The sequence below is a fragment of the Mastomys coucha genome, unplaced genomic scaffold, assembly GCF_008632895.1.
Source record: "Mastomys coucha isolate ucsf_1 unplaced genomic scaffold, UCSF_Mcou_1 pScaffold20, whole genome shotgun sequence".
Classification (NCBI taxonomy): domain Eukaryota; kingdom Metazoa; phylum Chordata; class Mammalia; order Rodentia; family Muridae; genus Mastomys; species Mastomys coucha.
In genome coordinates, this window is record NW_022196903.1 from 90,236,449 (window position 1) to 90,250,482 (window position 14,034).

At 39.9% G+C, this 14,034-nt stretch overlaps 1 protein-coding gene across 3 annotated transcripts in view; it reads left to right on the forward strand.

The window, feature by feature from the left end:
- Positions 1-14,034, forward strand: part of Tafa1 (TAFA chemokine like family member 1) — a 510,281-nt gene that overhangs the window by 251,677 nt on the left and 244,570 nt on the right. The window lies entirely within an intron of this gene.

The following is a 14,034-nucleotide window of genomic DNA, read 5'->3' on the forward strand; positions in this document are numbered from 1 at the left end:
AACCAAGGATTAATTCCAATACCCCATTATACCTGCCATGTAGGAATTTCCAACTAATGTGAATATTTCTTCTATCTCTTCTTAGGCAATTTTTCCTTCAATTCCCCTTTCTTGACTCCTTTTCTTTTCCCTTCCTTCCTTTCCTCTGTTTCTTCCTCTCTAAAGTACTCCCATTGGTACTGATGGTGTCCACCCTGGGACCACACTTTGAAAGTTCTATTCCAGACTAGTGTGTCCCCAACATCAATATGTGCATGTGATTTGCTTGTGGTTTCTCTTAAAATTATATGTCCTGATGGAGTAACTCTATGGTGGAACCTGAGGTTTTCCTTCCCTATAATGTTCAAGGAAAAGATGATGTGGTTGATGGATACAAGGTACTTTGAATATTTCCAGACAATAGCCCTTATATTTCCATTGCAGTTAGAATTAACACATTTTTAATATAACCAAAGGCCATTCTGGAAGCTCTTCTCCAGAGATACATTTGGTTAAATAGCACTGGGAATTCTATATCCTTTCCCACTGCTGCTGAAAGCCAGGCTACAGAGAAGTTCATCCAGTCCCATCCAAATGCATCCTTTCCTTCATTTTGTCCAAGTTGAGTGGATGGAGCCTGTTGACTCAGCCCAAAATGGAGTTCACTCTCTGCTCCTTCATGTTCTCAGATATATTACTAAGTATTACTTGGCCTCTCAAAGCTCCCCCTGAAAATGATAATGGAAGCAGTTATCTTTTAAGGGGCTGTGGAAAGTCTTCAGTAACAGTGATCACAAGGGTTAGAAATCAGGAAACTAGAAATGCTATCTGAACATACTCTGTGGTGATTTTTTTTTTTACCCCATTTGGCATGTCTGGATCTAGTAAGGAAACACAGGAACATTTCCAGTCTTTCCATATTGCTTATACTTGGAAGTAGAAACTATTTGTTTTTATGTGCAGCAAACATCAGAGAGTTTTCAGCATATTCACAAGTGCCTGAGTGTGCTCATGCAACAAGCATTCCCATGGCACTGCAATGATTTAACATTTGGTTGCTGTGATTGTAAAGAATTTGTCATAGGGATTTTTGTTTTAGTATGACAGCTTGACCTGGACAGGCATGGCTGCTCTTCTCTGAGGCTTGGGGCTTTCATTAGTGGAGTTCATCCTCTGGACAGAGGATCAAAAGTAACACCACTTCCTGGTTCTATGGCAGCATAGTCTCCCCAGCATCTGTGGAGGAGGGATATGGATTCAGCAGGAGAGAAAAATAAAATAAAATCTCAACTTAAAATTCATAAGGAAAAAGCATATAGGGGCCATTTTGAATGTATGAGTGTTTGAGCAATTTAGCATGGGTGAAGAAATGATAACCAGATAGATTGTTTCTACTAAAAATGTAAGAACACTAATTTTTCAGTCAGCAATGATCAAGAGTCTCTATAGAAAATTATAAAAATCTAAGCATGACTGCCTAAGAATCAAAAATTGATATGGGATTGTCAGGTTAACTTCATTGCACCTGGCGAGAATATTGATGCTTTAATACAGGCTAGAATTTGACGCACTTGAGTGTCAAAGTCTATCCACGCCCATCCCTCTTGGGGTCCATCTCTCCACATGGCTTTATTCTCATTAGAAAGATTTACCCAGGAGGTGTCATGAATGGCCACTAGCCAGGACTGCAGGTCTCCTTTTCACAAGGTAATAAAACCCAGCAACACAGGCAGCTGCTGCTGCCTGACCATACCCCGAAGATTTTTGGGATCTAGGTTCATAGTTTTGCCTTTCCCACACCCTCACCACCCAATAGTCAACAATGTGGGCTTGGACTTGGCCTTGACTACAAACACCCAACCCAACGCATGAGGCATGGCTACCCTTGTGACACTGACCTCCTGTCCAAGAAAAAAGAAAGACTGCTGAGGAAGAGAAATCCATCTTAGTTTTAAGAACCAACCAGAAATGAAAGGTAATATATTCCTTCAAGAAACCAGAGTGAGCGATTGCTTGGCATGAAGTTATTAGGAACATTTGCTGACGTTGGTTACAGATCATAGGCAATGTTGGGAGGACACATTATGGATTGTAACGGGGAGATTTTTGGAGATCAGCTATCTATATTTTGTCTGTTATTTTGCATTTTAAATCTCTCTCTCTCTCGCTCTCTCTCTCTCTCACACACACACACAAGTATTTAAACATACACAATAAGCTTATTCATCTCAGAAATGAGGACTTAATGCCCACCGGAGGGTGTCACTAACATGATTGAAATGTGGTTATGTTATTTTGAAACATACAATGATTTGTACCATGTAACTATAAATAAATGCTCAGGGGGACAGTCTCTTTCTCCAGTCCTATTGACTTATAGAGAGGCATGTGTAGATCTAAGCTCTGAGCTGAGTGAAATAGGACTTTGTATTGCAGTTGCTTTCTGCCAAAGATAAAAATCACTTTACATAAAAAGCCTATTCTTAGCAGTGAGACTGCTCTTCATGTAATAAAATGCAATACTGTGAACAACAGTGTTAGCGTCTGTGTTCTACTACAGCTCCATTAGAAGGCAGGGTGGCAGTCACCATGCAGCTGCAGCACATGTTTGCCCTCAGGGGCCACCTGTCCCTTCCCTCATCTAGGTGACTTTACCTAACTTGGCTCATGCAACTTCAGTTCCTTCAGTTTTTTCTATGGCTAAGGTAAAGACCCTGAAGCAATTAGGACGTCAAAATGAGCTAAAATCCGTAAAACATGTCTGATGACCATGGCCTGTTCAGGAATCATGTAAAGATGGTCGTGGGAAGTATATGGGCACTCGGTGTACAGGAACACAGGCAAAACTTCTGTTTGTTTGTTTGTTTCAAAATAGGGACACAACCATAGTATTGATAACTTCAAACTTCCAGTGATCCTCCTGACTTAGCCTCGCCTGAGAATCCTTATTCAAAGCCTGTTACGTAACCGATTGCTTTTATTCAACTTTTGAGATCCAAATCTTTTTAAAGGCTGAGTGTTGAGAGAGCAAGCAGTTTTATGACGCTTGTCGTTCTTCTGCCTGGGCATTAGGATCTTCACCAGAGACAGAACTCAAACAGTATCCAGGATTCTGAGTAAAACATTCCAGAGGATTTATTTGTCATGGTTGTGAAGACAAGATGCATACTTTCGAGCCAAAGCTGACTTTTCAGTTGGGCCAAGCAATGCATCTAATACGGCCTTCCTTACACATTAGATATGCACTGAGAAGGTGGTTTGAGTTGTGAATTTAAGTTCCACTCTACGACAATGAATGCACTTGAGTTGTGTTCTGTTCCCACTTCTGTGATACCCACAAGGGTAATATTTTAACTGAGGAAGTAGCAGAGACATATGCAATGGAAAATAAGAGACTGCAAATTGTACTGCACTCACTAGAGGAACTAAAACAAGAGACTCAGACTTACTACTCTAAGGAGAAGCCTCCTTTATGTCTAGAAGACCTCTAATATGTGGCAATAAGTTAAGATCTGGCCTGAAAAGAAGATAACCCAGGAAAGGAAAGAGGAATGTATTCCAAACAGACCGAATGCAAATGCAAACACACTTGCACGGAGGTAAGATCTGTGTATGTCTGAGGAACTGATTATCAAGCACGGCCATAATCAGCGAGTGGAGCAAGGAAGGGGATATGACATTTGTTGGGGGAAAGGAAGATACTGTATTACACACAGCTCATCAAGGCCTTGCTCTCTATGTCCAGAGGCACTATTATGAGGAACTAGAATGACATCAATTATCACTTGAAATGACTCTAGCTATGGTGAGATAGTCACTTGGTATGTAAGAATGGTGGCAGGGAGATGACTTAGGAAATGAAGAAATCCAGGGAAGAAATAACATGGGCAAAACTACATGTAGCAGTATAAGGTAAGAAAGGAAAGTGTCAGCCTTCTCCTTGGCTATGCTACTTACTTGAATCCAATCAAATCTTTGGACCCCAGTTGTCCTGCTCCGTAGTCTTCCTTATCCTACACCTGCACTTCATGCTACTTTCAATAGGTGCCTTTCATTAGATGCATGTGGTTTTCCTACGATAGCCAAGTTACCCTGAGCAGGCTTCTAACCTGGCCAGAGAGCTTCAGGAAACAGAAACAGAGAGAGAGAGAGAGAAAGAGAGAGAGAGAGAGGGAGGGAGGGAGGGAGGGAGGGAGGGAGAGAGAGAGAGAGAGAGAGAGAGAGAGAGAGAGAGAGAGAGAGAGAGAGAGACAGAGGAGAGGCTGTGAGAATTTTTATTGAATTATTTTTTTTGTCTTTCAAATGCAGTATACCTTCAAAAGTTCCCATTACAGTGATACACAAATGAATTTCTGATTGCAAAGTCACCTTATAAATTTTAGAAGCCCAGATTATGAATCTAAATTTCCATACTACATGCTCAGGTTAAATGTTTTTATGGAGAAGGACAAAGCATTTAAAAGATCTATAATGAGACTTTTATTAAATGTAGGATTAGAAAGAGAAAATTCTCCAAACCTTCTCTGATACTTAACTTGCTGATGTTCAGAGAAAATAGTAAGTTAATAGAAGAACAAAAGAGTGTGGGATGCCAATATGTCCAAGGGAAGCCAAAGTTCACTTCTGGCATGTGGATCAGATGCTGGTGGTCAATGCCCACTTATTCTACACATAACATCTTCAAGGACAAGGCATGGTCCATGATGGCTACACTGAGAGCTCACCTAAAATGTTGTGAAAAGTGACGTCTTTCCCCAAGAGGACTTTGAGATCCCAGAGAGTTACAGCATCCATAAACCATAACATGATGGTGTCAAAATAAGCCATCATGGCTCATGACATGCACATGTTTCATTTCACAAGTAGCTCCATGTGAGCAAAGTGCACTCGGGCATATATGTGTGTGTGTGTGTGTGTTTGTGTCTGCATATATGCATATGTATATGCATGCACATGCATGTATGTGTGTATAAGTCTGTGTATATGAGCATGTGGATGTATGTCTCTGTGCACATTTGTATGTGTGTGTGTATGTGTGAATATGGGTGAGTAGCCTTAGTCAGAAGCATCTTTATGGGCCTCTGCTTTCTCATGATGTCATGACTGCTTGTTTAGTTGTTTTCTCTAGAAATAATTCCTTTAGCAGAAGATTTTTGTATCACCTGTGATGTAGTATTATGGTATGTACACACAATCTGCAGAAGTATATTGTATGGGTGGCCAAAAAAGCCAGAACTTTGTGAAAGAAGCTGGCAAGCTGAAGTTTGAGTAAATGCTTACTTTGATTTTCTTTTTAAATCTTTCCCAGTTTTGTCCATGGATTAAGTTACTCAATTTCTCTGTGTTGCGTGCTTATAGGGAAGAAATCCTGGCATGAAGTGAAGCCAGGAAGTGGAATGGCTCTGTTCTAGGGAGCTCTACATTTTACACACACACACACACACACACACACACACACACTCACACACACATGGGGTGGGGAGGGAGAGAGGAGAGGGTTCAAGGCAGCAGGAATTGTGAATGTGGTAAGTGAGGTTGGGAGAAGCACCCATGGCTCTTTTGATGGTTACTGAAGGACTGAGCAGTGAAGTCTGAAGTGATGAGGTGAATAGGGGGACAAAAGATTTTTTTTTTTTGGCAATGTTCATATCCAAATATTCCCAGCTTTGTGAAGAAGTGAAGTCAGCCCATTGGTGCTGAAAATAAAAAAGGCAAAGCTTTGGGGTGACTTTTGTGTCCTTAAGCATAGCATCCTCCCAGGCCTTCTGAGGCTAGGGTATTTTCTCTTGCCCTCAAAGTCATTAAAAGTCACTTTTTCCAAAAGACAAATACTAAACAGGAAAGCAAGATAATTTCAGATAAAGGGTGAAATAACAATGGGCTGGGGAAAGTTGAAAGGAGACAATAGCCAGAATGATCACCAATGCCCTCTCTCAGGAGGTGACATTTGAGAAGAGACCTAAGTGGCACAAAAGAGTCAGCTAAGAAGAGATGGGAGACAAAATATTTCACAAAGAAAAATAAACAGTACAGAGACACGAAGCAACAAAAGTCTTCTGTTGTTTGTCTCATAAGCAGAAACCAGACAGTACCTAATAGAATAAGGATACTAGCAAGTGGGACTCCTCTGTGGGCTTGGTTTATTCATTATTTCACAAGACAATGAGTACCAGAGCCCGGGATATGTGGTCTCTCAGTTCCAAAAACTAGAATCAATGGCAATACTAGGAACTACCATTGGACTATGGGTTAGAAATCCATGGAGTGAAAGATCTTTCAGATAAATGGCCATAGTTAAGCTAAAATTTTAAGACTAGAAAAAAGAAAAAAAAAGTTTGAAATTCAGTTATCCAACTGATAGTTTAATAGGCCAATAAGTGAAGCAGAGGCTAAAGTCATGTCAAACAATTAGCAAGGGCCTGGTGACAGATGCGGAGGAGTACTTTTACCTCAGCAGTGGTAATAGTATTGAGCCTCAGCATGGCTCAATAGTCCTTGGTCATGGAAGATGTTCTCAGTGTTATCTTGTTGTACCCTTAACTCTGACCTCTAAGATACTGTACTATTCCCCATTTGTGACAATGTCTTGAAACCCTACTAAGTGGCTCAGCCAAGGCCCACAGTGTGAATGGATCCACACCAAGTCAGTTTTTCAATGTCCCAGAAGTCAATGATGCAGAAGGTGGCTTGCAACACCTAGAGGGTTTTAGCTGATTTGTGTGCACATACCCTCAAGAGGCATGATAAATATATCCCCTGAATTGAAGTATTGTACATCATATGTGCATTCTTAGCAACAGAAAACAAAGATGCTTAATTTTTTATTATTTCTTATGGTTTATGTTCATACATCCATCAATGTAAAAGAATCTGCTTTCCAAATTTTTTCTTATAAATATATAATATAATTGTAGAGTAAACCTCCTTTATCATCCTGATGGGGGATCTGACTAATGCTCATCTTGTATATTGAGTTTTATAGTAATTTATTCTATTTTTTAAGTAGCTTACAGGGCGGAGGGGTGAAGAGGCAATGTGATTTGCAGTGTTTTGAAATCTGTGGCATAGCACAGTTCCACTTTATCATAGAGTAACACACAGCTTTCTTATACAGTTTTAATAGTTTTTTTTTTAAAAAATAGCTTCATTGTTTATTTCTGATGCTAAATATTCAGAGAATAGAGGCAAGTATACAAAAGGAAATTAAAATCATCCATAACCCCACAATCTAAAGATAACTATGTACATTACTCTTTCATAGATTCATTTAGTCTTTCATTAAATTATGTGCCAGGCAGAATGTTAAGGCTGAGAATATATGTAAGATATATGAGGAACATCTTTATGTGAAATCTGCTTCTGGGTATGCTACTGGGTATATATATACATATATGTGTATATATATGTATAAATGTGTTTATATGCATATATGTGTATATATACATATATACAGATATGATATGTATATGTTATTACCTATGTGTATGCATGCTATATATATTATATATGTATTATATCCATGCATATACATATGTGTGTGCATTTCTGCTATGTCTCACAGATGTGTGCTACATACATGCATGCATGTCTATCTATCTATCTATCTATCTTGTGTCTACTGATACTAGATGGACCTAAACATTTAAGTAGTGCTCAGTCTGAGAAGTCTTTTGAGAAGAAAACTCGAAAAGCACTGAATTAAATATTGAGGGCATTGTCACATGTTCATTGTAATGACATCTGAAAAGAGTTAGTCAAGTCATGTGTTTACTCGTCTGCTAGAATCCAGGCTTCCTGTAGCTTTCTCTTGTGCCATTTTTGAACAGAGGACCTATGTTGAGAGCTTACAAACAACTTCTCCATCTTCTGGATTTTTCTAGTTTCAAGCCTGAAACAGAGAGAATGGAAGAGATTAGAAGGCTGAAGGTGCAGGAAGTTGACTGTATACATGAGCCTTAATCAGAGCATAAGTGATTTTCCCAAGTGTGGTGGTTTGAATAGGAGTGGCTCCCAAATACCCATGTGTTTGAATGCTTGGCCCATAGGGAGTGCACTATTAGGAGACATGGACTCATTCAAAGAAGTGTATCATTGAGTGGGCAGGCATTGACATCTCATGCTTTAGAATGCCCAGTGTGGCTCGTAGTTGCTTCTGCTGCCTGTGGATCAAGACAGAACTCTCAACTCCTTCTCCAGCAACACCAGGTCTGCCTTCATGCCCACATGATGATAATGGCCTGAACCTCTGAAACTCTAATCCAGATCTAATTAAATACTTTTGTTGACAATTGTTGCCATGGCCATTGTGTCTCTTTTAGCAATAGAAACCCCAAGTCCGACACCAAGGGATGCCCATTGGCTGGGATTTTGTCACCTTGACCCCAAGATGCATTAGCACAAAACCACATTAAGGGAAGACTGACAGGCATCTGCACCATGGCAGGCATTTTCCTTCCTCTTTCTCTAAGATAATGGCTGTTTGTTCTTAAGTCTCCCAGACGCTGGTCCGTGGAACACAGATGCACACATAAGCATGTCTTTTTCTGCCCATTAAGAAAGGATGATAGACAGCTTCCTCCTTGAGCTGTCCATTATTGACAGCTTTCCTGGTCAATCTTTTAGAAATAACTGTGCTATGAATGCATCACATTTGCTGAACTATTCTGTCTCAGAGGATGCATAGGCTTCAGTTCTCTCCATGTTATCATTACAAAGAAACATTATAAGCATTTGCATGTGACTTTATAAAAATGACTACCTATTTCCCCTATAGGTGACCTTCCTATAAACAGAATTACCAGACCAACTTGCATGAAAAATATTTAAATATTTCACTAGGTACCATCAAAGTGCCTTCCAAAAATTCTAAGCATGTATGTTCCTACCAACAGTTTATGCCTCTCCCTCACGCTCAAGATCGATGCTATCAGAGTTTGGGGGAGAAATCACATGTTCTAACATTTGTTACAATGTACTGTTCTCATTGTTTCATCATATCACTAGTAATCTCTTGCAGTGCTTGATTTGTAAGTGGAACCTCGTCATAGGTGTGCATATATTGAAAAAATCAGGGTGTCCATGAGGTTCTGGCCAGTGTTCAGTTTCAAGCATTCACCGGGCATCTTAAATTGTTTCTCCCACAAGTGAGGATTATTATATTCTGAAGGAGAAGGATTGCTAAACCATTCCCTTCGCTTGTTACCCAGCTTGAAAATGTATAATATATCCCACACTCATTTGTCTGCACAGGGTTTAATCTTTTTCTTTGATTGCTTCCATCTTCCCCCATTCCTATATGTGGTTGTTCAACTTTTATTCCTTATTCCTAGTTCCAATTTGGACTTCCTGAGCAGTCCCATATGTATGGTCTTAAAGCACCATAGGCATGAATCAGATTTTCTTTCTAGAGGAGGGATCCTAAATACTGTGGCTTAGGTCTAACCTTTCAACTTTCCATGTGAGCCCAGAGGTACCCTTTCAACTGTTGTCAGCACCGGGCTTTCGATCAGTGGTTCTCAAGCTTAGAGAGCCTGATCATCACCTGGAAAGCCTATTAAAATACCTCTCCTGAACCCGGCTCCTCCAGAAGCTTGCTTAGCAGGCCTAGAGCAGAAACTAAGATCCTGCTTCTAACAAGAGTCCAGGTGATGGTAATCGCCATGCTGTCTTGTCAATGCAGCACACTTCCTCCACAGTGTTCTTGATGAGTGCTTTCCCACTCTAGTGTGAGAAGGAATCAGGTTCAGATGGGATCTCGGTAGATCTGCTGCAAGGGCTGAGATTCAGTGGCTGTCACCAAGTTCCAGGTACCACTGCCTGCTCATGGCCTGGTTTGGGTACCCAGGTCCTTGATAGCTAGCCACTTGCTCTTCATCAGATTTGGCTGAAAGGGAATCTATGGCCTTCTATCTGACCAGAGTCGAAGTAAACTTTCTGAAATGTCAGTGAATATGCTAGAGCATATTCATATAGGAACTGAAATAAAATTTAAAGTTAAACTTTTGGATCCCAATATGAAACATCGTGCTTCATGACAAAACTGGAGAGATGTCCAGGGGAATGATTTTAATTGTGGAGCACAGACAGGTAGCCATGGCTTTATTTACAGTACATGTCACACAGGTATTAACGTTTAGATTCATCTGCTTTTCCCCTTCCTAGTCTCAAATCATCATTTTATCAAGACATCTGTGCTCGGTTGACACTTTAAGACAGATGCTTTGGACTGTGCAGAAATGAATTGGGTGAGAATCTTGCTTTCTGGACATGAAAATCGGATGAAAGAAATGGACACAATAATGAATACATTATGCCTGTTATAGGCAATCTGAAGAGAAAAGGGCATATTTCTCCTCTCTACCCTTTTACCTGGAATTTCAATTCAAAACATTTACTCAATGGGGAAATTTCCCATTTCAAGTAGAAATCTCATAAAAATCACAGAACTGCCAGGAGATGGTTTTCTTTGTAACATTAAGTTCTATTATGGGCTTTGTGCATGGTTAATAGCTAAGCTTGTAAGCATAACACAACACGTTCTGCCTTGCTTGGTACATGTGGCAACAGGGAATTGCACTCCATCTAGAGAAACATAACTTCTTTCATTCGTGGACTTTGGAGGAATTTATATTAGTATCCCTAATGATATACAACTGTAGCTTTTTGCATTTTAAGTAATGTTCAATGGCAGTTTTGCAAAGCACATTTGCCCAAATTCTCCTATGTAGCTTTCCATACAGGATGTAAAGTTCTAATAATGCTAACAATGTAAGTTATATGTTTTTCCATCTGCTGGATAGTGCTGTTTGCTGTCATTAAGATTATGAAGGAACCACTTGAGAAAACAGAGTTAAGGAGGGGAAAAGCTGTAATCAAACATAAAGGAACTTGCAAAGGGGAGCGGGCTGAGACACCGTACGGCAGTGGCCATTTTAGCATTGGTGTTGGAGTGGGGCTGCAATTGTCTATCATTCTTTTCAATTGCCAATATTCTGCTCACCACAATTCATTCCTTCAATACCATTGATCCTTTAACAACCCTGGCTGGCAATCACTCTTTTGTACAATACTGGATTAGCGATGCCCTCTTTTGTGGTTCATTGTTTCGCAATCTCAATATTCTCTTACTTGAAGAATGTGTCTTGATAAATGAATTAGGAAAGTTCTCGGGTAACAGAGAGTAATTTTACAAGCAATACATTGTAACAAGATAGCCCTCCAGCCTTACTTTATTATTACAAAACAACCCTGCCTCTTCTAATTGTAGAGGTGTTGACAGTTCACTGAGTAACCCCTTTCTACACAGCGGGATGGTTAGAAATATTTTGATACAAAAGTAAACCTAAATTATGTCAGTTGCATATCCAAAGTTCATATCATAGCATTTCAGGGGGTTGACAGTATTAGAAAGGTGAAAAATGCTCAATGTTTAAGACATGAAAAATAGATATGAAATGACAGCAATATGAATCAATTTATTTGGGGGACAATGCTCTATTTCTTCAAAAGTCTTCATTTTTATCTGTGTTGTCTGCTCTCAGTTTGTCCATCCTCTTTGAGATTAAATTCGTTTGTTCCTCAGTGATTTGACTCTATTTTCTAAAGGTCTTCATAAATTTTCATCTTATTCAATAAATATGTTGACTTAGATGACTGTATAAAAACATTTCTTATTCTATGTAATAAGAAATCAACACAATCTTTTATCAAATGCTAGTAGTAATTTTTATAGGTCTATTCAGTTCTCTGTCAGTTTCCTAGACCCTCAGTGGCCCTAGAGGATGAGGATGGTAAATATTTAAATTAAGGCTTTATGGATGTCATAGTTTTTGTCAATTTGATACAGACTTAAATCTACCTGGGAGAGAGAATCAGCCGAGGGTTTACCTCCTCCAGACTGGTCGGTGGGTATGCCTGGGATGCATTTTCTTGATTGCTGGTTGACATGGTAGGGCCCAGTCTAGTGTGCACAGTGCCATCCCTGGGTAGGTGGGCCTGACATGGATGAGAAAAGTAGCTGAATTTCTTTTTTTTTTTTATCAAAGACAACCATGACAAATCCATTGCTTATCAAAAGCTACCTTTATGCCAATCTTTTTCTTTAAAAACATTTAGTCATTAATATATGCAATATGTATGATAGTCAATGGATTTGTCATGGTTGTCTGTAATTAAGTGACATCCATGGCCAACAACAACAGTAAAGACAGCAAGCCGGAGCAAGCAGACGAGTAAGCAGCTTTTCTCCTGGGTCTCTGATGCTCTGTTACTGCTCTGGCTTCCCTGGGTGGCAGACTGTGTTGAAGAAGTGTAAGCCAGAGAAGCACTTTCCTTGCCCAGGATGCTTCTAGTCAGGGTTTCACCACAGCAACAGAGAAGCAAATTAGGACAAAGATATATAAACCAAGGCCTGGGGATTGCCAAAAGGTAAGATGGAAATTCTCTGTAAGCCTTACATTTGGCAAAGGAAATTTGCACATAAAGAAGTGTGTTTGTAATGCTAGAAACCTCTAGATATCACAACACCATGTTGCCCCTGAGGTTAGTCTTTCTGAAAGATGGTAGTTTTAATGTTTTCAAAATCAGGAATGCTGGGTACCTGCTGTGACAGCAAGATCTAGAATCAGTTCTTTGAGATGTTTTGATTTTTTTTGGATGTTATTTTCCATTATTAACCATCCTAATGAAGTATATACTATTGTTCTGAAGGAAGACTGGGATAATACAATTGTGGCACTTAATTCTATTTATAGCACAATGGTGGCATTGGTGAACTGCAACGAACTGGGAATTCATATTCAGATGCTTTAATGATCAGAGCAATTGTTCACGCTGAATTCTGTACACAGTTTTAAAATTCAACAAAGACATAGGGACCTTTTGTTTGATGTGACAGCCATGTTGGAGTAGATACATTTACATGTTTTCTTCCTTAAATGGTTATTATACCATTCAGGATACTGTCATGATTGGATACATGTGTGCTGCCGTCAAGGTACCTCTTTGATTTACCTTAGAATAAATTAGAAGTGTAATTTTTGATCCCCAGAAGTGAGTGGTGTTTTTTTTTAATTCTAATGTGTATTCAGTTCTAGGAGTGGGGGAAAGGGGGAGAAGGAGGGGGAAGGGGAGGAAGAGGAAGAGGAGGAAGAAGGAACGTTGTGCATACCATAGCAACTGTGTCAGAGAACATATTTTGAAGTCAGTTCTTTCCTTCCACTATGAACTCATCTTCTAGTGATCAAACTCAGGTCATCTGGTTTGTGCTGCAAACGTTTTTTACCTGTGGAGCTAGCTGTCTTGTCAGCCCAAGAGTATGATCTCTTTGCAGGCTCAGCTTCTGTTTGTGATCGATTGTCCTCAGGAACAGCAAGTATCCAGCATGTGCTGTGGATCAGACATTGTTTGCAGTACTTTGGGCATCCTTGCACAAGATCTTGCCAACTATCTTATAAACTAACCAGTTACACATATTGGGACACAGGGTCAGGAGTGGGTGGGTGGCCTGTCATGACTTGGCTCTCAAACTTTACCCAATTTCTCTTGGAGCTGTTTGTATAGTGTTTCCCCTATATGCTCTGAAGTCAAGCTGAGGACATCTCTCAGCACACAGATCCCTCCTGACCTTACTATAGCATGAGAGCTTCTGACCATACACATGATGTTGTCATATTTTCTTCTTGAAATCTTTCTAGCAATCCCTTTGTGCACTGGGCCAGTCAATGCTACTTCAAGGGCTTTGCCATGTGTAGGCTTCCTCTTTAATGCTGAAGGTTGTTGCTTGTTGGCAGGTAACCTGCCTGGCAGGTTGCATACAGAATCATTTCATCCTGGCTTATACAATTCTACATCTTCTTACTCAACACAATGAACTCTATCTGCTTGGTGCTTTGGATATGATGTTACACATTTTACTCAGTTCATGTGACACCCTCCCGAAGAAGGTACAACTCTCAATCATCCTCATTCTACAGATAAGGGAAAATAGTTACCACATTCAAGAGCTAATAGCTGAGAATTGACCTGAACTCTGCCCACTAAAAGTCCATGGGGCAG